The sequence below is a fragment of the Falco peregrinus genome, chromosome 9, assembly GCF_023634155.1.
Source record: "Falco peregrinus isolate bFalPer1 chromosome 9, bFalPer1.pri, whole genome shotgun sequence".
NCBI lineage: Eukaryota > Metazoa > Chordata > Aves > Falconiformes > Falconidae > Falco > Falco peregrinus.
This window is the reverse complement of record NC_073729.1, coordinates 36,697,664-36,724,711: the sequence shown is the minus strand read 5'-3', so window position 1 is coordinate 36,724,711 and position 27,048 is coordinate 36,697,664. Positions and strand designations below refer to the sequence as shown.

The 27,048-nt window shown below is 48.2% G+C and overlaps 1 protein-coding gene across 5 annotated transcripts in view; it reads right to left on the bottom strand.

Annotated features, from left to right (window-relative positions):
• CBFA2T2 (CBFA2/RUNX1 partner transcriptional co-repressor 2) overlaps positions 1-27,048 on the bottom strand; it is a 66,078-nt gene that overhangs the window by 21,964 nt on the left and 17,066 nt on the right. Inside the window, exon 1 of one of the 5 annotated variants that reach the window (XM_055813852.1) lies at positions 19,462-19,765. The exons of the other annotated variants lie outside the window; for them this stretch is intronic. The gene's annotated coding sequence lies outside the window, so the exon portion shown is untranslated. Of the gene's footprint in view, positions 1-19,461; positions 19,766-27,048 lie in introns of those variants that run through there. 5 annotated transcript variants of the gene reach the window in all.

Sequence of the window (27,048 nt, the reverse complement as noted above, 5' to 3'; positions counted from 1 at the left end):
CACGGAGATGCTGTTTTAGTCTTGGCTTGACGCAAGAATTTCATCTTCTCCACAAGCTGATGGAGCCTGAAGACCAGATTTCACAGCGACCGGAGTTACAGATCTCAGATGCTGCAAAGCCGCTGTCTGGGCCAGCAGAGCTGTAGGTGTGTATCAGTTTATGCTGCGTGCCCTATATATTCGCGTGCCCCAGTTAAGGAGCCCAGGTGTGCAAGAGACTAGAAAGCCCCAGAGCTTTGAACACACCCGAAACCCTTCAGCCCTCTGCTCTCCAGCGACACGAAAGGCCCCGGCTGTATGCGACTCCCTGCACTGTATTTCCTTTGCTGCTCCAGTTCTCATCCTAGCGTAACAAATTAAACAGGAGCATATGTCAAGATTAAGTGCAGCTGATGATCTTCCTTGCTGGACAGGAGAAAGAGCTAAGTGAGACAAGAGGACAGCATGCCAGGAGAAAACCTGGGGTCTTGACTGGTCCTTGGAGAAGTCCCACTCCTGTGCTCCCAGGGCACTGGGGCTCTGGCTCTCTGGCACAGAGGGGGCAGTTTCAACACCCGCTCAAGACAGATTTAATCATATTTATTTTCTTCAAAGAAGACTTCCACCTATCGTGTTTAGTACAAAGAGAGTGTTGCTGTGACAGGTAACCTTTGAAGAATGGCTAGCATTTACTTGCATTGTGAGCTGTATAAAGAAGCCGCTTTATTAATCTCTTCATGTCTGTGAGTTTGAAAAAAGGGAAAAGGCACAAGAAAAAAGAAATTGTGACAAGTTAAGGAGTATTTCAAGTACACTGGAATTTTAATTAATCCTTAAATGCCTTTAGCAATTAGAGAATAAAACAAGACATAAAAAGAAATAAAACGCTGCATGAGGAAAACTGGATGTTATCTTCCTCCAAAAAGCAAGATAAGGAACTGGAGAAGAGAGCCAGGAATAACCCCAGGGGCCGACAGACACAAGCGGTCTCCTCCCCATCCGCTTCCCAAAGCTCAAAATATAGTTCTGACAGACAGCAGAATACCGTCAGGATGGGAGATTTATATTTACTAACAAAAAGTGGATCCTCAACCCATCTCACATCCTTCCTGGGGGCACGGCTCCTGGGTTGTGTCTCCCATACACAGAGTCACGCTCTAAAAAGGTGCTGGGCAGTTATGAAGTGCCTGAGGCTGGTGGTGCTCTGCACCGCGGGACGATGCTCAGGACAAAGCGCTGATCTAGCTGTGATGGTGGAGCCATGAGCTTGCTGAGAGCAAGGGAAGAGAGAAAGAGCCGCCGCTACAGTGCAGAAAATGTGGATGCTTTATAAGAATTTACACCATAGCATCTGCACGGGCACTATTTAACACCATCCAGCAACCTCAATGAGTGAGCACACAGAGTATGCGCAGGCTCTTAAAGGCTGCTGTCAGCTCAAGACACCAAAGCCTTTCCTCCTCCCTTACAGAAAATGAATTTAAAGTCTGTGGCTGGGTGTTTGGAGGGCATGCACAGCATGAGCATCGATATCTTCAAGCTATTCTTCATGCAGGTGTGGGATTCCCCTTGACTCACTGTCACGAGAGTTGAAAAGGAAGGCAGAACCTGCCTCCCCTGGGAGCGATTTTGTAGATCCCATCGATAAATAAGCTGCACAGAGTCAGAACTGCTTCTCACAAGCCCGTCTGCCAGACTCAAGCACTCCAGCTTTCTGTAGAAGTCAAAACATGAAACGTATTGGAAGAAATAAAGAGAAAAAAACACATGAGACAGCACTGCATAACTGGCCGGTATGCACAGGTAAGGGTCTGCTTTCCCCTTTTGCAGGACAGTGAGAACAGACTCAAAATCAGACCTTGTCAACAAGGCTTTGACCACTAAGCAGTTAGATTGAAAGTCTATAAATTAGCAAAGTTTTGGTTTTAGTTGATGTCTTCTGGAAAAAAAAAAAAAAAAAAAAAGACTGTGTGCAAGGGTTTGCCCAGTGGTTCAGAGTCTCAGGAGTGAAAGCACGTAACGGTTTCATACAGAAATAAGAGGTTTAATCACAGTAGATGTTTTTGACTTTCATCTAGAACATGCAGAATATGCTCGTAACCTAAAAAGCCACTCCTCACCTCAAAAAGTTAAGAGCCCAAAATTTGTACCTGCCTCTTGAGAGCAAAGGACTGGTGAATTGTCCCGGTAGCAGCAGCCAAGGTTAAGTCTGGCAGGAGAAATTCTTTGGTCACTCACCCAGGAGCTGGGTCTGAGCTTGTTCTGGAGCCAACGGACAGACAGACACCCCCAAAGATGATTCAGCCCATCCCAAATCATTCCCCAAAGCAAGGGATACAAGTCACACTCCAGACATACCTCTCTCTCCACTGGCCCTACCACCCCAGATGACCACTTGGACTACAGGCATGAACTGTACATCTCCTCCAAGTCAGCGAGACGAACCCTCCCTAGAAACAGCCCTCTGAACCGGGGGCTTGTTTCCCCACCACTTGCACAGGTAAGAGCCTCTGGTTTGAGGCAAAGCAAGGCAAAGCTTGCCTGAACGGATCAAGAGACCATCTGAACGAAGGAAGCGAAGGAAGGACGCCCCTCGGTGACCTCCCCGGTGGCAGTGGCAGGCAGGACCCTGCCTACAGCCTAGCAGAGCTGTTCTAAGAAAACTGGCTCGATACATCGTCCTGGAGAAAAAGCCAGGGAAACGGCCCGGAGCCGTCTGTTCCAGCCCAAACGTTTGTGCTGAAAAGGACCCGCTGCAGTTGGCTCGCCTCGCAGGGTTCCCTGTTGATAGTCTGAATGCAAACGAGAGGCAGCATCAGTGTAACCTGACCTGATAATGTAAATAGGGTGAAATGAAATATGGTTCGCCACCTCCCCAGCTTTGGCGAATGTTTATTTTGAATAACATGCTTATCTGCTCCAACTGCTCACCATCTGTTTTCAGTCTCCACCAAGCTAATATTTTTCACATTTAGGAACTGAGAGATGGGAAGAATTACATTTAAATTTTATTAACATCTTTCCTGTGCTCTAAGGTTGCCTTTCCCTCCCCTTGATGGCTCTAAGCCATCTGTAGAGCACCTTTGCAGTTCTCCAGGGCATGCAGACGAGGGGTTATCTACATGGAAAGCAAGAGCATCGTTACTCAGACTTCTAGAAAACACCATTTACGGCTACTCCGCTGCAATCCCTCCATCACCTGCCTCCAGACAACTTCCCCCAAGCTCAAACTGGAATCACATCATCGAGGAAATAGCCAATATTTTATCCTTTTGCAGCATCACTGCATCAAAAAGCAATGGAGGGGGAAGACTGAAGATAAGCATTGGCAACAAGGCAGCCAATACAGCAGCCTTCGGAAAAAAAGGATCATTGGGCTAGTCCCAGTTTGGTGGGGAAGGAGACGTTAAGAGGCTTGCAGTCAGGATTACATTTCTATAAAAATATTGACATTTATTTGCATGCAGGGTGGTTTCCAGAGGTCTTCCTTCGCTTGAGTCAATAAATAATAATTTACAACCAGATACCGGGAGACACGAGCGTGTCACAAACAGGTCAGCAGCAAAAGTTGGTCAGCTGAGGTCTTTCTCCATCCTCCTCCCTCCACACCAAAGCACAGGGCTGGCTAAGATGATACTACAGCATCTGTTGCAGTGGGTAACTTATGTTACTGTACGGATACTTCCTTCACTAAATGCGATCAGCCTATTTTTACCCTGTTTAGCTTGGGTTTATAGCACATCTAGGCTCCTGAGCTGTAAGATGCTGTGGGAGGGGAGAGGACTCGGCACCTCGCAGGAGAGCCTCGCATCACACAGGAGGGAGCTGCTGAGCCTGGGATAGGCATTTTATAAATCAAAAATAAATGCGTGTATCTCCATTGCCATCTATTCCTCTCCCACACACAGCTGTTTCACTTTAAATCTCAATTCAATGTGAATCTCAGATAGAAGAACTTGAAAGAGCAAAGTATGTTATCATTTGCAACCAGTCCAGAAAGCAGTTAATAAGGGAAATAAGATTAATAATTTATTCCTGAAGGCAGACTGCAGATCTCTATCTGCCTTGCCCTTCAGTGATTTTTATAAAAAACTATTAATGTGCCTGGCTCTACAAACTCATCAGTAGCACAGGCTGGACCTTACAGCCATTCTCTTCTGCTGTGTTCCCACCCAGTCAAGATGGTTGCAGCTCCAGCTCTGCCTTCACCTTGGCCATGTCAGACTCATCCACACAAACCCACCTGCACGGCATCCCTGCCTCCTCAGCTCTCGTTTCCTCTTGGTCCGTGGGCTCATACCAGGGCCAGCGGTGCAAACCCATGGATGCAGGATCCATCCCACAACCTATCACATCCTACAGCCCCTAGAGTGGGGTATACACCAGGCACCTCAAATTCAGGTCGTCTTACTTCTACAAGAACACAAACCACTTTAGCATGGTACCCATCACCCTCCTGCTCTCTCTGCCACAAAGGAGCAAGGGAATAGTTACTCAGACCGCAAAAGCTGCCCTGAAAACCATTTACACACAGCGCAGCAGCCACCTGGTAGCTGCTGCTGCTCTTACCAGCACATCACAGCAATTCCCTTCCCACACCACCAGTGCCCATGCAAATAGGTTTTGGGGACCCAAGTTCATCTCTTGATGTCCCTGCCAGCAGCTTTTGCGCATCGGCTGTCTCCAAGGGACACTGGGGAGCCCGAGGTGTCCCAGTGTGGGGAGCCCTCCCCATCCCTGCCAGCTGCTTGCTCTGCCCCCATCGGAGACAGCCACCCTGAAGAGAGGAATATAATCCTGGAATATATCCCAGCAGAATATATTCCTGGAAACCAAAGACAACAGAGCAGCCAGCATTTCAGTTTTACGATGGGAAGCACTTTGGGGATTGAGGGGAGTGCTCCTCCCTCCCCAAAACCACCCCCCTGTTCCTCAGACCTCTTTGGCCAGGGTTATGACATGGGACACAGGCAGGGGCTGGGCAGGGCAGCTGTGTTCAGGCAAAGCTGGAGATGCTCGCTAATTCATTTGATTAGTTACTGCTGAAGTGTTTTAGCAATTTTTCATTAGTTCACTGTTCCATTTGAAGTTACAGAATCAAGGCACTTTTTTTTTGTTGTTTTTTAAGTCATCCACTCCTATTACAATGTTAAGAAATATTTACTCCTCCACACTGTTTACTTATTAGGCTAAAGCACTCAATGAAAAATGAAAGCAGTTACAGATATCAAACAGGCAATTATCACAATCATGGAAAAATTAGTTCTTAAAAGTCTCAGCCTGCTGCACTGCTCTCCAAATCCTCTGACTGCGAGTGAAACGATAGTGGCGGGAACAAACTTTCCAGATGGGAACATCTGTCTCTCATTTGCCGCAGGGAAGAAAACACCAGGAAGATTAACGGCTCCAGAGTCCAGTGGAGCCCAGACACAACACGTACAAAAGGGATACCATTTAAAAAGAGACTTGGAGCAACAGCTCGGTACCAAAGATTTTTTTTTTCTTTATGATTATTTTGTGGGGCTTCTACATACAGAGAAATGATATGTTGGGGGAAAAAAAAGAGCTTGTGTTTCACTTACAGGGAATGTATGTACAGCAAGAGCAAGAATTGAGTTAACCATGCTTATACGAATGATAGATGTCACTTTTACCACCTCAGCTACTTTTTAGATATGAAAAGTCATTTTAAAAGTTGGTTTTAAGGGGTTACCCCCAAAAGGTCTGAAATTGCACCCAGAGCAGCAAGCACAGCAATGGAGAGGGCAACTTGTCCCTCTGGGGTCCAGGGAGTATACACCAAGTTTACTCCAGAGAGTAAAAGGTGACCTAGCAGGTGGGAAACTCGCAGCTGAAGGATGCGCTGACCCAGCCTCCCCCAGCAATGCTAGCACCGAAAGTCCACTCTAATTAGTGTTCTTTAAGCTCTGCCACTGTTCAGGGATCACATTTGGGAAGGTGTGCGAGCACTTCGCCCAGGCTGCAGCCTCGCAGCCACCCCTGCGCACACCCTACACACAGCCCACGCCAAAGTGTCGGGCACTGACACTCACTTCTGCCCCAGCCAACGTGCGAGCCGTGCCAGCCATCCTCTGCACTTCAACGCCAAAGCCACCAGCTCTGCCACTGCTCCACACCAGCATCGGGTACCACAGCTTTCCTCCCACTCTTCAGCGTTCCTCAGCAGCACTTTCCGATTGCAGAGGTACCCACTACAGCAACCCAAACCCTCTTCTTATTTCTAATTAGCAGCCTAGTTCCTGATGTCTGTTCAATGCCCACCAGTTTTGGCTGGTGTAAGCCCTCTCTGGAAAAGCATCAGCCCAGTGTATAGGGTTATATAATATAAAATGCAGTTAATTCTGAAACAGGACCCACATGTTGAAAACAAGAAAGCTTCAGAACAGATCCAACTGCCTTTAAAACTTTTGCAAGCACTGGTTTTAAACCAAAGTTGGGCTAAACTCTGCTGAGGTATAAAGAAAATAATTTGTTACCAAAAATCCCATAGACTCTATAGAAGAACAACTGAGCACTGTAATTTTTGGAGTGGAAATCTTTTTTTCTTCCTGCTTCAGCTAAATGCTGTAAATAAAGCTGCAACTTTTGTACCTGTAAAATTTCAGGCGACCCAAAAGGGGGAAAACACAGTGAAACAAGCTCCAACTTCTGAAAGCGTTTTCCACCTTAAGAGAGGGTTTGAGACAGACTTTAGGATATGATTTTATCTAGCGCTCATAAATCCTTTTAAAACTTGGATAGCTGGCCATTTAACAAGCTGCTCCACCCGTCTCCTGCTCTCCAGATGAAGCACATACGCAGTAGGCACCATTTTGTTACCTTTCTCTCCTACCCAGCAGTATAAAAAAAGTGGCAGTAGCATCTTCTTATTGCTAGTTAGCTCTGAGGGGCTCTCCACAATTTGTAACGGTCCACAGAAATGCATTCACTGATTGCAACGGGCTTCGGAGCAGCACAGATGCTCGAGCAGGCTTCTAGGGATGGCCCCGTTGCAGCTGGGGGGACCCAGGCCACCACTGCGGCTCTCCATGGAAGAGTCTCTACGGGGCTGCTGCTGCCCTCGCTGGGCTTCTCTGGCCGCAGGCAGGGGACTAGAGGAGCCTGGGGAGGCTACAGGGTTGCCTCAGCTAGGTGAGGTGTTCCCAGAGGGTTCTGGCTGCTCTGCAGCTCTTCTGCAGTGCATCCTGCACAAGAGCCTCCCGCACAGACGCTGCGATCAGAGGTGTCCGAGCAGACACAACATCAGCAGTGCTGCTCACTTAAAATCCATCAGCAAGACCGTGACAGTAGAGATCTACATCTCACCACCACTCAACAAACTCCATTTGAGAGTCTGGGACCCCACGCCTCCTCAGCTGCCCTACTTTCTTCTTTAACAAAAGGGTTCAGAAAAGTGGAATCTGCAAAAAGCATTGCAGCAGCACCGCAATTGTGCGGCCCCTTCTGCTGGCAGCTGGCTGAGCCAAGGAGCCGCCGGTGCTGCACACAGCAAGGCCACAGCTCCAACCACAGCAGTGCCCACCGGGGATGCAGCCCACTTCTCCCTGCTGGGCTGCTGCAAAAAGCCCAGGCGAGCGCTGTGGGTCTGGCATTCCCATGGCTTCCCCAGGGGAGCCACATTTCCAACCCAAGCCCCTTTTCCTGGAGATTTTTGCTGGGTCCTGCGGCTTCCATACTGTGAGTCTGGTTCATTCCTGGAAGCTGGGGAGGAAAAGTGATGGTCTATTCTGAGATACCAGGCTAGCGACCCTTCTTTTTCACCACCTGGTGGTTTATATCCTAGTTCTCAGTTTCAACAGGAAAAATAAAGTTGTGGATGAGGAGGTCATTTTTTAGCCAGTTCTGTAAGGAACCTAGCAGATGTCGAGAAGGATGCTGCTTCTGGGTCAGTGCAGCGAGCCCCTTTGCTTAAAGGCTTCCCACCAGCAGTCCCCCTCTGCTCACTGCAGGATCAGTCCCTGCCTGCTCAGGAGCAATCATTTAGGGAGTTTCCTTTGAGAAAAGCACCACATCAAGCAGAGGCCATTTCACCTCCTGGTGCATTTTTAACCCCTGACTCCACGCAGCTAAGCAATGGTGCAAACCTCTGTGCCACAGAGCTCAGATGCCAATGCCACAGCCCCTGGGGCTTCCAGTCCTGCCCACCGCTGTGCCTCTGCTCCCTCTTAGCTGCTGGGAGCTCGATCAGTCACATGCAGCACCAGTTCCAATGGGGATGTGTACGAGTTGTTTTGTTTGTACAGAAGGTCCCACAGATCATTAAGAGTATCTTTTGGACCAACAGGTCCAAAAAAAAATCCCTGTGCCCCAGACCTGAGGCTCCTGGCTGCATACTGTCAGTTCAGCACCCACCTGCTCTCCAGCACACCTCGGGGGGATCTCCCAAGGAGCTTATAACCACGATGCTCTGGAGATCAAAACCGCAGGTCTTCTGCTGCCCTTCAGAGCCCACAGGAACCAGGAGGAGCATCAAGAAACACCACGAGCACCTCCCACAGCAGACAACTTCCCAGGGCAGTGGGAAGAGCACCCATCAGTGATGAGTGATGGCATGGCACAGACTGGCAGAAAGCTGCTGACAGCAGGGTTTGCTTGAGTTTTGTGTCATCAGAGAACCCAGAAATGCATCAATCACAGCAGCAATAGGAAAACACAAGCCTCCTTTGGGAGAGACAGCCCTTGTCTAGATAAGCTTGTATTTTCACCTGAGCATCCCTGAGATGAGAAGGCACCTTTGCAGCGATCCTGCCTCACCAGACAGAACAAACACAGGCACTGTCTGTGACGTGGACAAGCTCTCAGCCCTGCACTGCTCAGCCTGACCAGCGAGGCAAGCACAGGCACACCTCACAGAAACAGACCGCATAGGGCAGAGGCGTCCCTGGGCACCCTGGAAGTTCAGGCACCATAAGGTAAGAGGGGAACAACCTGAAAATCATTAGAGGAGGAAATAGTCTCATTAAAAAATAAGAAGATGGATTCAAAACCACCACAAACTCCCCATAATATCACCCAGTAATTGATGATTTAAGAACTTCAAACCTGGGTACTGCAGATGTACAGGAGGAGGCTTAAAGTCAGAAGCTTTAAAACAACAATTTCAGAATACATCCCTCTCAGTCCTCCATCTTCCAAGCCCTGCTGCTTGATGATTTCGTTCCCACCACTACAGATCAACCTAAAAACCCACACTGACCTCAAAAAATAGCCAAGACTGAGCAAATACGGATTTCTTACAGCATCACAAACGCCTGAGCATGCGGGGGTCTGAAGCTAACGAGAACCAGTACAGCAGATCTGGCGTCTAAGGGGTGAGGGTATCCAGCAAGTGGAAAATACTCAAACTGAGTAATACAGGAATTGAAGTTAAAAAGTCTATGCACATAAGGCAGACTCAAAGCACCAGCAGCCCAAGCACCGCTATCAATAACCAGTAAAGAATGACAGTTAAAAAAAACAAGGGCATTTCTTAAAGAAGTGAGAAGATCTCAAGGTAGAACACCACATTTAATCCATAACAATAAATTTGACCACAGAGAGGCACAAATAATACCAAGGACACCCAAAGCTATTACCAAAAGCCTAAATTAAACTAGAAAAAACCCAAAAGTGTTAAGCACAGAACAGGTACAAGTCCTGACCATCTGGAGAAGGAAGCAGTCCAGAAGCTCGTGGTCAGAAGGGCTAGTTTTGATGAAAATAATGCTCATTTTTGAAAAAAAACAAAACAAAACAGTCCAACCCCGAACAAACCACTATCCAAGTTCTACCACAAATGCAAAATGAAGCAATCAAGGAAGGACGCACACAAACAATCCCCTTTGGGTTCCTGAACCCATACCGTTTGCTTTCTTTTCCAAACATAAAGCAGAGTCGACAGGGAGTCTCCCTTCTCTGGCTGGAGGCTGAAGAGCAGGCGCTCACCCACTGCCAGCCAGCTCCAGGGCTTAAGTTCCACCAAACTATCCCAAAATTTGGCCACACAGTTCAAGAAATCAAGGAGGAACTTGGAAAAGACTTAGGAAGTCTCTTTCATCCCCATTATTTACAACTTCCTAAAGTGCCAAAGTCCAAACCGAGGATCACAAGCGTCCCTCTGCCCACAGCGGCTTTACTACTGCAGCCCTCGCACTGAGGCTGGCAGTGCTGCACGCGCCAACACCCACCTTGCTACTCTGTTGATGTACATAAGGTAGCCAAGACTCGCTAATCACGCCATAAGTCACGCTGGCTCTCTTTAGAGAGCATGCTTCGTTCACTTGGGCGCTAAGTACATTAACTGCTGCCCAGCTAATACTCAATCCCGATCGATGACACACATAGGAGCCCTGCCAAGATGACAATTCTGCCTCTTAAAAACACTCCCCACGTCACTATACAAATTGCTCTTTGCCTTCACCCCAAACCCAATTAGCCTGTGGAAAGCTTTCCACCATCCCACGGAGCTGGAAGCATAGGAGCAACGCATTTAAGGATGGGGTTTAGAGGCGTTTTGGAGCCTAATGACGTAGACGGGCACCTACACACCTTTAGGAGCGAGGCCACCGGCACGGTGCTAGCACCGGCAGCCAGCATCTCCTGCTGAGCCCAGGCATGGAGAGATGGGGGTGGACAGGATTGCTGTTAAAGCTCACTACTTCTTGCTCCCTTTGGGAACAATCCCAGCAGAGATGGATGCACAGCAGTAACTCTGTGGTGCCTCCTTCCCCTCTCTCTCACGGGCAGCAGAGGTGGAGATTTTCCATGGATAACCTCTGGAGATTCAGTGATGCACAGGGACCACAGAGGGAAGGTGCTGGCTCAGCTGCTGATGCACTTGCTTTCAAAGCATCACACTGCAACACAGCACAGAAAAGACTTTCCAACTTGTCATTCTTAAGGTTGTCCTAAACCAGCTACTGGTAACCTGCGTTAGCTTGCTCACTGCCAACTGGAGCACAAGGGAAAGACAAAGACTATGCTAACCAAGAAGCACAACCACCAAAACTGCAAGACCAGGAAATAGAGAGACTACACTGCAAAATCCCCCCCAAAACCCCCACCAAACCCAAAGTTTGTTCGAAACTGCAGTCTTCCTCTCCTGGTCACAGCAAAGCCTGTGACACGGTGCCTATAAATTCCCCCTAATGATGCAGCAGTGAGGCAGAGACCCATCTGTGCCTGGGCACAGGTGAGACTTTTCACTATCATGTAAGTGCAGCCTGCCTTTCAATTACATTCACCAGCCCATTAGGCAAATTAGATTTGCATATGAGAGGATAACTAGAAAGTAAAGAAACAGACCCTGAAGTAAAATACATTTTATAACCTACATATCCCTGGGAAGATACAGACAGTAAGTTTTCTACTCAGTCCAGGGCTGTGTTAGATGTTCATGGTCTCCAGGTTTCTGTTCTTAGCACTTGGCGTGGTTTTGAGGACAGTATCTCCACCACGCAGAACTGAAGCCAGACAATGACATCTGCATATCCTGCATATCCCCACCTCCCTAAAAACATGCCCATTTCTGCAGGACTTTGCATCATTTGCAGGTTCTGCCTTGCAGTATGCGCTTGATAGTAGATTAAAATATTACTGGCCCCTGAGAATTTAAATTGATTCCACCTGGTTTTCAATAAATATACCACTAAATGACAGCACCTTTATTTCCATCACCTTAAGAAGGTGAACCAGCACATGCAGCCTAGTGGTATGGGATTACACTGGTGTCCCATGTCACCAAGGACATTCGTGTGGACTAAACTGTTCCGCTCAGGTGATCCCAAAGAATTAATCTGCCTGCACATATCTTTCCGCCCCCCCCCCCCCCCCGGTGAGTGTATGCAAAACAGAGACAACCTAGCTCATCTTCCAGAATCCAGATGGCACTTGCAAACCTTGTCTGTGTATCAAATGTTGTTTTTTAGATCAAGTGTCCCTGGTTGACAACACAGAACTTCACGATGCTATCTTTAGAGAGGCTTCTCTGCAAAGAAACACCCTTTGAGCATACGTTACAGGGAATATGCTAATGTGGCAGGGTGTTTTCAGCGGACACAAATATATCTGTTTCTGGAAGCTCAGATACCCCAGAACAAGCTGAGCCTGGCTGAAGATGAAGGGTCATCCAGCTCCTCTTTTAACAGCAAGTCCTTACAGAAAAGATGCATCAACATGTTAGGATTGCAGAGAAAGGTTAACGTACACCACTGGGGAGCTGCAGGGTGAGCTCACAGCAAAGTCCGCTCACACACAAGAATTACGCTTACCAAAAAACCCTGCTAAATGAGTTAAAATAGCTGAAAACAGCAAAATCCAAGACTTTTCATTCCTTTGTTTCTCCTCCAGGTTTAAAAGATTCTTACCCTACTTTCCTGTTCATCTAAATGCAAGGGTCTGATAACAAACCAATGGATTTCTTTCTCAAGGTCTTTATTTCCTCCTCCAGATTTCAAGTAAAGATAAAAGTAGCACATGCAAAGTAACTTCTTTTTTAAAACCAGCCCGTTAATAAAGAACAAAACTCTACAAAACTTTCAGCTTCACACATTCCTGAGATGGTAATGTGACCCTCCACAAAAAAAATTATTAGTAGTTGATAAAAATAATACCCTCACCCCAAAAACCCCACCACCCTGAGTTGTTTCCAATGCTCCTCAGCTCCACCACCAAAAAGCATTTACCTGCATTGAAAAAGCATGAAACCCCCCGGGACCTGTACACACTCCCACTAAGCAGCAAAATGGCATTACAAAAGCTGGGAGAAGACAAAGGCGGCTGCGGAAACAGAAAAGGTTATGATACAGCTCATCCCCAGGATCAGAAGGTGACACCAACAGCAGCGAGGTGGCTGAAATAACCCTCCTGCCCGCTGCTGAAAAGAACATTTCAGAACAGTGACATCAGGTAAAGCAGCTTCTTCTGAAAAAAGAAAGTGATCCAGGAGGTAGCTCCTTCCATATTGCAGGCGCTCACAGTAAACACCATATGGCCTGTTAATTTAATTAGGGAGAAGAAACCCCCTAAGTTTGAGATTTGACTTTGAAGGGTTTAAAAAAAGTATGAGGAAAATCGCTCAGGGTACTCTGTTAGGTTGTCTTGCTAGCTTCACCCATCCCTCCAACCCGGCCTGGCTGGTGGCTCTCCCCACGCCACACAGCATCCCTAAGGGGCTGATTTTTGTTTGTTTGGTTTGGGTTTTTTTTGTGTGTTTTAGAAGTCCACTACCAGATGTGCACCACCTACACTGTTGCACCTGCCTAGCTGCTTCCCAGGACAGGTCTGTATCAGGAAGGAGGTACGTGCAGTAAATGATCAGAGTCTTTCAGCTAAGCCCATCTTCTCAGATACCAGCCAGAATTTTTATCTTAAATCTTTCTCGCAAAGTGTGTTGGCAGCTACCACCCATCGGGGCAGGATGGGCCTTAAGGTGGAGGTCGACCTGACAAACGCCAAAGAACCAATGCTGAGACGCAAAGTCTCGGGACAAGTCCAGTCCCTGTCTGTAAGTCTGCATTTGTAGTCCTGAGGTCACCCACCCAAACCCTCAACCAAGACTTCTGTATCAGAGCGAACGCTCGCTGCAGCATCTACTTCCAGACTAGCAAGTTGCCTAAAGGGGATGTGTTATCTGAATAAAAAGTTGTTCTCCATTTTGAACACGTCCTCCATGTATTGCTCTGAGGAGAGAGGGGCGCATCTAGGATCCTTTCCAGCTAGAAGTTTGATACAGCTATCTGTACCGCACCAGGCGATGGCAGCGCCAGTGTTACACCAGAGCACCCTGCCAGGTCTGCAGCTGCCCGGGCTGCCCAGCACATCACTGCCAGGGAACAAGAGAGATCCCATGGAAGTGGCTGCTGAGGCACCACCAAGAATGGAAAGACACAAACCCTACCAATGATCTAGGAAACAGGCTCACAAGCCGTAACGGCTGAGGCTTGCAGGGCTTCGATGGACTCTCCACTTCAAGCAGCCTGCTCAGCCCCAGGCGGTTGCACGCAGCACCTCGGTCACGGTGCTTTGAGGACCATCACCCCCAGCAAGCTGCTCCATCAGGAGCCACCAGCGCAAGCCTCACCAGCTGCAGCACACCCAAACTCCCTTTGGGAGGCCCAGCGTGTCGCAGGGGAAATCCACCGTTTCTCCACAGACCGATGAGCAGGGCTTTGTCACCCACGCTGTTTGGATAAAGCACAGAGGAAAGCTACGCCTGATGCCTCCAGCATGGACACGAGCTGCCACTCCAGTCCTGCCGGCACAAAGTAGGTCAGGGCTGTGTGGGCTGGTCCCTTCGTCATGGGACAGGACCCACCTGTACTTGTCGCTGGAGATGCTCTGTGCCTCCGCAGAGCAGGTTCACTTTCAAGCCCTAGGTAGGGCAGCAAGAGGCGTCCCCCCTCCCTCTGCCTTGTTATCAACTGCAGCACATCTCGCCTCCAGGCAAACCAAGGCTGCTCCATGCCACTCTGCCAGCAGTAAACCCAGAAAAGATTTTGGGGGCTTTGGGGTTTCATGCAACCTGCTGCCCTGCAGATGAATCGTACCAGGAGAAACACACATTGTTCCTAGAATTTTATGACCTCAATTGGTGTGTAGTTTCTTTTTGGCTCCTCTCAACCGTTGACTACACTCACAAATTAACAACCCACTTGTTCAATTATTTTTTCCTTTTCTATCCAAACCCGGGTTGGGATCTGTGTGTCCCTTTAATAGGTGTGCTGCAGCAATATGCCAGAGACCAGAGTTTCCCATTTTCTAGTAAAAAACCCCTCCAAATAACCAGACATCTAAAGTCCAGCAGACTTCTTCCTGCTAGCAAGAAAACCTCCTCTCAGGACACTGCAAAGATTTAATTCACTACCAACTGCCCTCTGGTTATTTTACATTTATGGGGTGGGGGCTGAAGAAAGGAAGAAAGCAGGGAGAGGGTGTAATTAGCTTTGCTTGTAAAACGTTCATCCCAGTTACAATAGCAACTGGAGCCTATCAGGGGCTTAATAGATTTCAGGGTTTTGTTTCTTGCTAGTGCTGAAGTGTCTGTGTGGGGTGGGGGAATAAAAAAGGGGAAAAAATATATTAAAAAAAAATCAATAAGTGGATCTTACTTCTTGCCACAGCCCCATATGGAAGTAATCAAGCACAAGGGTGGCAGCTGGGGCCAATAACAGTCACCTGCAGTTGAGGGACGTGGGGGTTTCGGATGGGTTTTTAATGCTAATTTCCTGGAGAAACAATGAGGGAGCGGGCGCGGAGCGGCAGCCGAGGGCGGATGAATAGGGACCAGCCGGAACAATGGCTGCACCTGGTGCTGGGAGCAGCGGCACCGAGCCGGCACGCGGCAACAGCGCACCGCACATCTGTTCCCCGCACAATAACCCACTCCCCCGGACGCCCCGCCAGCATCCTAAGTAATACCGGGTCTTTAAACATTCACAGCTTGCCGCGGAGCAACAGGTTTGAGCTGTTTCGGGGCTGCACGTGCTCCTCTTTGCCTGGTTTGGGGTGAGCTCAGTGATGGTTGTCAATACTTTTGGGGCTTTCTTGGGTTTTTTTGGTGTAAGAGATGCCTTTGAAAGGGATGGCTATGCAGCATCCCACCATCAGGTTGTGGCATCCTGTTGCTGGAAGGAAAACTGACTCTTGGCTCTGTAGTTTCTATAGGACCAGAGAATAACTCAGCTGCAGATCTGCAAAAATCCCGGTTCTTCTACATGGTCTTCTGGCCACCTGCAACTGCCTGCCTTCAATAGCACAAGTCCTGCTGTGGACACGAAAGACAGGAGTCCTGCAGCCAGGATCACGCCACGGAAATTCAATACATATTCTTCTAAAACCTTAAGCTTGGCTTATAAAAATGCCACTGCCCAGCCCAATAAAAGGCATGATAGTTACACTTTAAAATGCTTTGAAACCTCTGAAATCGCTATTGTCCTTTCGGACATAAGCTGCTGACACACAAAGCTGCACTAAGGTCAAGGTCTTGCCTCAGAAAATTGCTTACAGACCCAGGAACTGAACCCAAGCCTCTCCGTGTTGCACTTCAGCTGCAGGATCATCACTCACCAGTTCTTCCTGGCTTCTGCTTTTGCTCTAAACAAAGGTTTTTCCAGCCGTTCCCTGAACGCTGCATGTATTAAGACAGTCTCCACCATAAAAATAAAAGTTGAACAGGCTCCCAGAGACCTGCAGTGATGCTGCCCCCAGGGACTGCTCTGGAGTGTCTGTCGAAACGCATTTCATACCTAGCTTCTAACATGCAATCAGACACGGAAATAGTCACTAGATGCTAGGATAAAGGCGAGTTTACAATCTAGCCCAGAACAAGTATAGATAAGCCAGCTTTTGTTATGGGAAAAACCCCATCAGGCAAGAGATTATGACCATCTCCTGTCCAGATTTAAGAACTAGCCAGCATTGCCTTATATCTGCTACATATGCCCAAGTCCTCAAATGACTTTATTCAGCTATCCAGCTATACTATAAACATACATGTCAAACAAATCTTGTTCTTTGTCCAAACCTTAAAAAAAGCAGAGCTGGAAAAAACAAGAGGCCACCTGGCTCACTGATCCCAGTGCATAGCTGTGGGAGAGCCCTGCCTCCTGCAAAAATACTGCCGATGGTTACTGCATTTATGGGTCAATTTGGGGACTGAAAATCTGGTTGCCTTGAAAACTCAGCCTCTGAAGTCAAAACATGCTCTTTCCCTCTTTGCCTACTGACCCCCAGCGATAACCCCTACAAGCCAAAATCCACCACTAGCAATGTGCGACAAAGCCCTGGAAAGAGCAACAAAATAATTTGGGACTCACACGCCATCTGACAGACAAGGCAGCACTAAGAAGTGAAAGCCCACTCTCCCAGGGACACCAGTCCTGTAAGACGAAGAGAAACAGAAGAAAAAAAAAACACCCAAGAGCCTGACCCACGGTTCACGTGAGAAAAGCTCCCTCCGCTTTTGGCTTCAGCAGGTTTAAACAAGCCTCTGCAAAAACCAGCAGATGCAACTTGCAAAAATAGCAGCATCTTGGAAGCAAGCAGGGGCCGTGGCTCCAGTCCCCAGGCAGAGCAGAACCCGACTTGGCAGCGCTGTTTTTGGCCTTTTCACTATTAAATGGAGTTTCTGCTTTTTTCCTCAGGGCATACCCTGTATAATAGACTTCTCAGATTAGGGTTTTATTCTCCTTGCCTTGAGTAATTCTGCTCCTTCTTCAGACCCTTCATATCCTTCACTTGGCTTACTGCACCTTCCTGTTGGCAGTATTTGCTCAAACTACCTTTGCTTTACCCCTTTTACCTTGTTTCTTACACTGGGGTCTCCTAGTTTTGCGCTATTTGCAGGTTTCTCTAACTGGTGGATGTGCTGGGGTAGGGGTACTTGGCTGGGGTGACCCACAGTCATTTAGGTGAATTCTAGATAGTCCCAAAAATGAGACTAAACATCTTTTCCATATTGACAGTAAAAATCAAGCCATCCAGCAGACAATTTGGGGTGGGGACGGGGGAAGCCTTCACTTGGATGTGCTACCCTGTTTAATACAAAATTATTATGATAGGCCACCGAGTTTCAAGCCACTGTCTTCCCCAAAATACAACCACCTCTCTCACCTAAGCACTCAGCTCATCAAGCACCCTGAATCTTTTCCAAAAATAGAGGAACCTGAGAAAGAAAAATAAAGTTTCCTGCAGGGTTTGAGCAAGACGCTAGCAAACTGGTTGTTTAAAGGCCAAATCATGCCACCTTGACGCTGACAAAACTTCCGTTTGCTTCATCAGAGCCTGCCCTGCAAAGGGACCACAGGAGCAGATGCTCCAACACACTGCACTGCGTTCACAAATTCGGGAAGTCTTTGGGAGAGCTGCAGCAGAGGAACACAGCTCTTTGCTTTTAGATATCGTCACACTCCGTATGGCTTTGCTGGAGATCTTTTGGTTTTAATTCCCCCTTTGTGCTGATGCACTTTGAGAGGCTGAAGTCGCAGAGCATTAGGCAGCATGTGCTCCTTCTGCCGCCTCTCCAGGGACAGCCAGGGATGCATAGGAGCTGTTTGGTGTGTCTGTAGAGGCAGACTTACAACATATATCTTTTTAAAAAAGCCTATACCCAAATGCTCGCATGCTGCAAGAGAAGGAAAGCCTTAAGGTGCCATATGCAGCGGCAGAACTGGACGAGCGTGGAGCTGCAGCCCATGCAGCAGCACAGCACCCTGCCAGGGAGCCCAGCCAGGCTGCACCACGCTCTCCCTGGGGAAACCCTGTCATTTGGCATGCTTAAAACTAACCCGGACAAAGCAACAGCAAAGTGCCCCAAAGGGAATCACCCTGCACCAGGCAGCCTTGCAAATATTCCTCTCTTTTCCCAGCTTGATAGCAAGTCATCCTCAGCCACATTTTAGCTCCCCAAACTTTGAGTGCTGATTTTGGTGCATCTCCTGTAACTGAGCAGGATTACTCTGGCACAGAAAATGGACTGAGTACCGTCACGCAGGGGCCAAGTTCTGCAGCAGGGGGGAGAAAAAGCCGGTAATATTTTGCAGAGTGCACACCTGGGGCAGTGGCTCAGCGAACATGCAACAGAAGGATCTTTACAAGCTACTCCAGAGGGCTGGAGGAGCAATTTCAACTGCTGAACATTCCCAAAAAACAGGGAGGAGGGAGAAAGCGCAGGTTTAAGATACATATAAAGGATTGGGAGATTACAATGGAATAAGAGAGAATACAGCAGTCTGCAGCCTGACAGTGAAAATATACAGGGCAGGGAAGCTCTGTTCTGGTACCACAAAATTGATTTGAGATATTTAGATGCTGGTAGCATTGGTTGTTGCTCGAGGAGCGCAAAGACAAAAAGGGAGCAGCCTCTGCCACAATGCAGAGAAGCACTGAAAACACAGAGAAAATTGAGGAAATTTGGGAGCCGATGGAAGAAATCCACCTCTGCAGATTCACTCCCCCAGCTTCAACATCAGCATGCAGAAATGAGAGTAAGGCTAGGCACCACAGAAAAACACCTTCTGCTAAAATACACAAAAACCTTCCTGCTTTTCCATTTGCCCAGAAAACATTGAATCCCAGCCTTCTGCTCATGGGGAGGGGGGAAATAAAAATACGAAAAAAAATAATAAACCATTCCATAGCAACATAGCTCTAACGCAGCTTTCCTCTGAGAGAGTTCAGTATTTTTTCAGCTGCAGAATCCACGCATGCAGCCGGCTCCTCTATTGAAGTTTTCCCCCAGCAGAGCCACTGCAGTCGACCGGAGGCAGGCTGGGTGGCGAAGCGCTGCGGACGGCTGCTCCCACCCTCTCCCTCTACCTGTGCTCAAGGTTGAGGCTCTCCCCAGAGCGCCAGCAAAACCCACAGTGCTCTTCAAACAGACTTGGTGGCACGGCAGCTAAGCATCCCCCCGAGCATCCCCCACTGCCCCCAGACATGCTGTGCCCTACCCAGCCCCGTTTAAAAATAGACCCATCTATTGCTTACCCTAAACAGCAATGTTGCAAGGATCCAGTTGCTGTTGAATACACCTAGTTTCTTTGAAATATAAAGAAAAGCGCTCTTCCTCCTCCTCCGCTTGTGATCTTCGAGCGCAGCCGGAGCCCAGCCTGCCTTCTCCTTTCATTAGCTGGACATGCGTCAGGTCCCACACATCTGCGATTTCTCACTGCCTGGAGCCGCCTGTCCGATTCCAGGGAAACACAGATGGATCCCAGATGGGAAGGTCCTGCCAAACAGACCAGCTCTCCACCTTGCCAGAATACCCAGCTTAGAGGCACACACCCTCGGCTCCCTGCCTGCTCCCTGCCTGCGCCGCGCTGCTGCCAGGCTGCTCGCCAGCTGATGTCACCAAGCACACACCTACCAGCGCCTGGCAGCCGGGCTGACATTAACTTGTTAAATACACGTAATTTGTTTATGGCCGGCAATAACAGCGAGACAGCGGCAGCGCGGTGAGAGGAAAGGAGGGCTTTGCTGACACAGGCACTGCGGGTTGTTTCCACCTGAGCGACCCTCCCAAAATCCACTCTGCCTTACGCAGCACGGCATGTAAACCAGCCCTCCTCTTAGCCCTCGATTTTGCAATCTCAATAGCTGTTGGGTAAACTAGTGAATTAATTTTCTGAAGGTTTCCCCATGCACGTAAATCTTCCCTGTGAACTCCCCTCCAAGCCCCAGCGACAGAGTTTGCAGCGCTGGAAAGCTGGCATGTGTTAGCAATTAGAAGCAACAACAAGATAACAAGATACTGATGTTGCAAGGGTACCAAACGAGGACTGGAAAATTCAAAGGAAGAGCAATTAAATGTGTAACATATTACTCGGATCGAAGAGGAAGTGTTAAAGGAAAATGTAAATCTGACATGTTTTATATGGGGAGTAAACTCCACCAGGGATCTCACAGCAGCAAGGGAGGCTCTTAACAGCAACACACCGGACACAACTACTTTGACCATTTTTCCCCTCCCATTAACGCACAGACATGGCAGCTCTGCCACCTACAAACCTGAATTTTGAACAGCTGCTCCCTAACATGCGGCGTGAACAACAGATATTAACTGGAGGCCCCTGACTAATCCCATCAGCCCAGCACCATTCAGCGCAAGCTGGGCGCTGGGGGCACATGGATTTACACAACAGCATTCCTTGCTACGCTGATGGGCGTCCCTGGCTGCCTGCAGCACTGCCCTGGACAAGGGGCAGCCACCCCTCCAGTTACTGTCCAAACCATCCTCCTCCCACAAAACCACCCGAGGAGAAGGACCAAAGTTTGCATTTTGCTTGCAGACTGTGCACTGGCACATTTTAAGATCTCAGGAGGGATTCACGGCTCCAGTCCATATTTCTCTGAGCTGAGCAGGTTCAGGTCTTGATATAATCCTTCCCAAATCTTTGCAGGCAATGCCACCGCTTCCTCCAGCTACTTCTTCGAGAGCCAGTGATGTATGTACCTTGCCAGGACAGCAAGCTAAAAGCCTGCCATTGTCCAAGCCGAGGGATGCTCTTTTTTCAAAAGCCTAGAAATCACACAAGCTGAATTCTTCACAGTTGGTGTAAGCGTGACGGGATATTTACTCGCTCACAGACAGCGAAATGCTTCGGTTTATGAAATTTCCAATGCTTTGGTAGGCTACCACTAACTGCCAAGCTATGCCCATAAACCTTCTAGGAGTACTGCCCCCCTGGCATCCCACCTAACTCTTCGCCCCCTGCTTCTCTGCCTCTTCCTCCTGATTTGTTTAAGGTACTTCTACTTCCCTTTGGGAGGGAAAAAAGGCTGTAAAGGGAGAAGTTTTTTTTTTAAAAGTGCTTTAAAGGAAGTATTAAAAAGAATTCTGTGAGCAGGCACGGCACACATTCATCAAAACACAGGCTACCATCTCCTCCTGCAGCGGCCAGGTCCGCTGGTATGGGCAGGGGGCCGGATGGTAACAGTGGGGAGGATCTGGGCAGGGGGCTTCCAGCTCTGGCAGGAGCAAACGAAGCTGCTGCAGCCTTGGCTGGGTGAGCACATTGCTCAGAGAAGGGCAGCCTGGCTGCAGGCAGAGGGGGCACAGTTTACAGCCGCCCTCCCACCTCCAAACTTCAACTAAGTGCAGCAGTTTCACATGCTTCAGTTTTAAAAAAAAGTGACTCTCAGTCAAGTATCGGCACACAGATACCTGGAGCGCCCTGCGAAGCAATGCTCAGGCAGTGGCATGGGCTGGGAACAGGCAGACTGTGCCGGCAGATCTGCCCGCACCTCCTGGTACCCACTTCTTTCTGTGCCCCAGTCCCTGCTGGTAGGGCTGCTGGTGGGGCTCCTCAATAAAGCATTTAAGATCAGAAAGTTTAGCTTGCTGGGGCTTCTGACACTTCTGATGAAGGTTGCGAAAATACTGAAGCTCTCAATATTTCATAAGCTGAGATGGAAAAACCATCTCTAAATTATACAGACAATGAAGGGAGACAAAAACAAGCAGCTCCATGAGCACCAGAATTAATAAAGTTATTTTCCTATGGACTTGCGTCTCATGATTTGCTCCCCGGCGCCTCGCACTGTGAGGTCCCCAACAGGAGCCCTCCCTCAGCCAGGGTCGTGCCAACAGCAGTGGCTCTCATGTGGATTCTCTGATGTCTTATAAGAGGCAAGCTCATGTTGCAGCTTTGCCCCCAGTGGAGTTGGTACCAAGCAGATGGATGCTGCCCTGTGCTTAAGGCACTAAGCATAAGACACCACTGTTCCTAGTCCAGCCCTGTCCCGAGATCACCAACCCAGCCTGAAACCAGCCAGTGAATTCAAACGCTGACCTCAGTCTGAGCACAAGAGAAGAGGGGGATGCCATATGACGAACAGAAGATGCTCGAGAGACGTAGCCTGGGAGCTGCCAGGTCTCTGGGTCAAAGTCATCAGAGAAAGCCCTCTTACAAGGTACACAGGATAGCCTGGGGTCTGGGGGTTTTATTCAAAATACTTTACCAGCACTAGATGTTCCTTCTCCTTCTTTTTTAAATTAAGGACCTCAACAGCTTGTAAACGTTCCACGCTACATAAACAAAAGCCATCACTAACTATGACAACTGGGTTGTAACTACCATTTGTCAACCCATGGCAAATAAATATTTTCCCTTTTTTTTTTTTTTTTTTACAACCTAAAGTAGTTTGAAACATCAAGAACTCCAGCCACTCCAGTATAGTTACAACAATTCTATAAACCTTTATGAAGATATACACACTCTTGGCCATGGTGTCCACAGGCCATCATCCACCAAAACCCCAACATCCTCAGGAAAGACACCCCCACTTCTGGCTAGAGGGGCTGGAATATGCCAGCCCCCATGGCTCAGACTCGTGGTATGGAAGGTGCACATGTGGTTTTGGGCTCTCAAACCATAAAAACCTAAAGGTGGGGACATTGGGTGCACTGAGCAGGAGCCACTGCAAAGCCTCCTTTGAGAGGCTCGTTGATTGTACTGTGAACGTGACCCACGTGCCTCAGCTCAGCCAAGCCATGACCCATCCCTAAGCTCACAGCTGGCAGGGGCAGGTCGGTGGAGCCACAGGCAAGCATGCCACAGCCAGCTGGGCTCTCCAGCAGTGCCAACGCAGCAGCTCCCATTCCTGCACAGCGAGCCAGGAGAAAGCATCCCGCACACTGTGCCCTGCTCAGCCACTGCCTTGGCAAACAGACTAATAGAAGTTTGCCACTAAAAGAAGTGGCACCGCACTAATAGAAGACACTGAGGTATGTCATCTACCGACCTTCAGCAGCACCTCTACATAACCAAGAGGCTAGCCTGCTCGCCAAATATGCATTAAAATAGATTTTGTAACCCAGACTTCACCGCTACAGTGGAAGGAAGGAGGACTGCAGACAGCATGGGGAAAACTGCTTTCCCCGGCTCGCCGCGTTAATCTGCTTCTGCTTTCTTCTCCTGGGAATGTTCCATGGAAAGAACGATGCAAACAAAGTTTGAACACTGGGAGCTATTGATACCTGCTGCTAAGTGTGGTTTCTGAGGAAAGCAAGGAAATCTGAAGAATGTTTCCAGTTTCCAGTGGAATTTTTATGCCTATCACAGCCCATTGCCACAGCAAGCACAAGAGACCCAAACTACTTCTATTCCACCCACATTTCATGACATGTTGTGGCTTTATTTTTTTGCCTGCTGTGTTCTTACCTCGCAAAGAAGCTTCAGTCATATTCAAGGCAACCCTGGAAAGCCTTTGCCTTTTTAAGTTTACCACTTTCCATCACACAGAAAAACAAATCCAAATGCACCGAGGCAGCCAAAATCATTTATCAGGCTAAATGGAAACCGTAAATTCATGCTAACTGGAATCTGATGGAAACCAATTGGGATCCTCCTCCTCCTCCAGGCTCAGGTCTGGCAGGAAAGTCAAACATTTTATTGCCTTCTTTATGCCTTACTTACAAGTCAGCGGAGCCAAGAAGGGACTGCTCCCTTTGAAGCGATGCTGGTGGGGTTGCAGGGGAGGCTTGCTGACTTGAGTTCAGGCTCAGCAGACAGAGGCATGTACACCCCCCCCCCCCCCCCCCAAACAGAGATTAGACCTCTCCATTCCTAACAAATTTATCACATTTAACAAACATCCGCTTTTCAATACATCCATTATTTAAATTAGCACATGGCAGATTATGTTAACAAGCTTAATTTGTCAAGTAAATCTAATCATATTGCCTCCTTCAGGAGTGAATGTGAGTAGTGTTTGGCTTTTGTGCCATTTCAATACTGCCCAGCGACAGGAAAAAAAAAAAAAAAGTATTAAAAGCTGGCCCTTAACTTGCGCTGGTAGAATTTACACCCAGAACAACAACAACGCCCAGATACTGCAAAAAAAAAAAAAAAAAAAAAAAAAATAGCGGGAGCAAAGGTGCAACAAGGACTGCAGCACAACCTAAAGAAGTTACTGAAACTTTACTTCTGTAAGAAACTATGGACTAGGGTATTGTTTATTAAGATTTATGTTAAGCCCAATGTAAAGATTAGGCAACAAAAGATAAGATAACCGCCAGGTGTCCAGGATGCCGCTTGTGAAAGATAAGATCACCGCCAGGTGTCCAGGAACCGACAGAAACAGGACAGACCTGTTATATAAGGACATATGAGTGAAGGGTCAACACCTCCACTACATGAACACGAAAGTAAAAAAAAGTATAAAAAAGGGACTGTTTGAACTGCTCAGTATGGCAGTTGGCGAAGCGCAGACTCCCCTGCCGTCCAGCGCTGTCTTTGCTCGTATTCTACTTGCTGTAATTAATAAAAATGTTAATTGGATTATGATCTATCATGGTCTCAATTTATAACAAACCAAACACAGAAATATGGAAAAAATGAGTAATCCTATTTGGAGAGAGTAAAATCCAGCCCGCAGAGGATTAAGTCTGGTCCAACAGCTCTGCAGCCTGACAATATTTTCCAGATCAATAGCAGTGCTGTTCGATTATGGAGATCTGTTGAAATGCATACATCCACCTCCCTCCAGTTGTGATGTTGGTGATGCTTGTCTTTAATTGCCCACACCCCAGGCTGGGGATCAGGAGCCTTTCTGGCTTTGGAAGCTGTGCTGACAGAGCTCTGTACTGCAGCTGGCTTCCCTGATACTTTGAAAAACCCAGTTACCTGCCTAGGTCTGACATTTTTGCCCGAGTCCTTACAGGGCCATCCCCCTTTGGCATGTATTTATGGTGCAGACAAGCTCTGGAAGCAGAAATCCTCCTTTTTTGCAGGTAAGATGATGTGGTTTGACAGCTGTGTCCCAGATCAGGCATGCTACTCTGGGCTCCCAGTACTCCCCACTACCTCCCCTGCGGAAGATCTTCTAACAATTAAGAAAACACATATTAAAGCTTATCAAAGCAGGACTTGTCAGCAGAACTTGTGTTTTCGGTCTCGTCCCAGAAAGAACAGCATTTACAATAAAAAACAAGCCATAAAATGCAGTGATAAATCCCAAGCCCCTTCCCTACAGCAGGGTCATTATACCCCAGTGGGCTTCCTGCACCTCCCTCCACCGGTGACTTCCCTCCTGCAGGCTGTGACTTTTCCCCTGATAATGGCTTTTCCTTCTTTATCTTGGGTCTTTTAACGGAAGCCTTTCCCCTCACTTCATCCTGACCTTCCCTCTCCAGTCCCTGGGACTGCTGCATCTACAAGTACTGTGAGGCTTCTGGTCCTTGCCTGGCCCTTTGGAGGAGGTGGTACCTCCCCATCTCACTGCCTAGCCATGTCCTGGCATCGGACAGCCACCAGAAGAGGTTTATTTTCTCATTAATTAGTTGTCAATAACCTGGTAACCTTGATTAAAAATATCCAAATTTCTCACCCAAACCACAGCCTCCTTTTAAGACACTTTAAAAAACCCCAACCCTCTGTTGTTTTGTTCATTCTGTCCCATAAAGCCACCAGTTCAGGATTTTACGGAAGGCTTTTCAGTAGCATCCCAGTTTGTCGGCTTTGCAGGTTTAGCACTGAAGAGGGTTCCCTCCCTTCCAGCCTCACCAAACAACAACAAAAAGTTATGTTTTAAGCAGGTTTTATGGGGGGGGTGGTGGTGTGTATTTTTACTTTTTTAAACATTATTTTTTGCAAAGCCCATCCTTGCTAGCTCCCTCTCCTGCTGTCAGTTGGGCCTTTGGACCTAACAAATGGTGGGTTTGGGGAAAGAAAAAAAAAAAAAAAAAAAAAAAAAAAAATCAGAAACAACCCAGCGCAGCCCTTTGCGCCTGGCCCGGCATTCCAACTCTCTGCTCCCGGCTCCACCAAGTCTGATTTAGTAGCGCTGCTGGGAGCTATTAGTTTACGAAAGAACCAGCACGCCCACCCAAGCGCAGACGACTGCGAGAGGCTCCTCTTACACCACTGCCATGTGCCTTTCATTCTGCCCGGAGAAGTCGGAAAGGTTGCGGTTTCGCTTAGGGCAGGAAGCCAAGGAGAAACCAGCATGGCAGTGAGCGAGGAGAGCGCAGAGGTCAGGCTGAGAAGGGCTGGATTTCATCCACACCCTGGTGCTGCTGCATGAGAAAGTATTAATTAATGGGATGCTTATTGAGAGAGTTCAGCCTCCATCAGATCTTCCTTTTATTCTGCCTGTTGCTCCTCATTTCCATGTCCTGTAACCACTTCTTCTTTCAAAACCCTTTTTCCCTTTCCACTACCAGGCTTTTAATCTCTTTTCTCGCCTAATTTCTGCTTCCACCATCTCCCAGCCCCTCACCTACTTCCATCCCTTCCCCGACAACACAGAGAAGCCCCAGCATCCCCAACAGCTGATCCTGAAGATCAGCACGGTCATGCTCAACCATGATAAGCCCACGGCATCTGTCAAGCTCAGCCACCTGCCCGGGTATCTGCAACCTACCCAGAAACAAAGCATACATCAGCCTCCAAAAAACACACCGCATGGGGAACCACACAGCCATTCCCCACACGCTGCTGCCGCTTCTCCTGGTGAGCTGTGGGCACTCTCCCTCGGTGCTAGGAGAAGGAAGTAAAGCACACTGCTTCCCACCCACAGTTCATGTTGCACTGGCGTTACAAGGCAGAGAGAGCAGCCGGCTGCTGCTGGGAG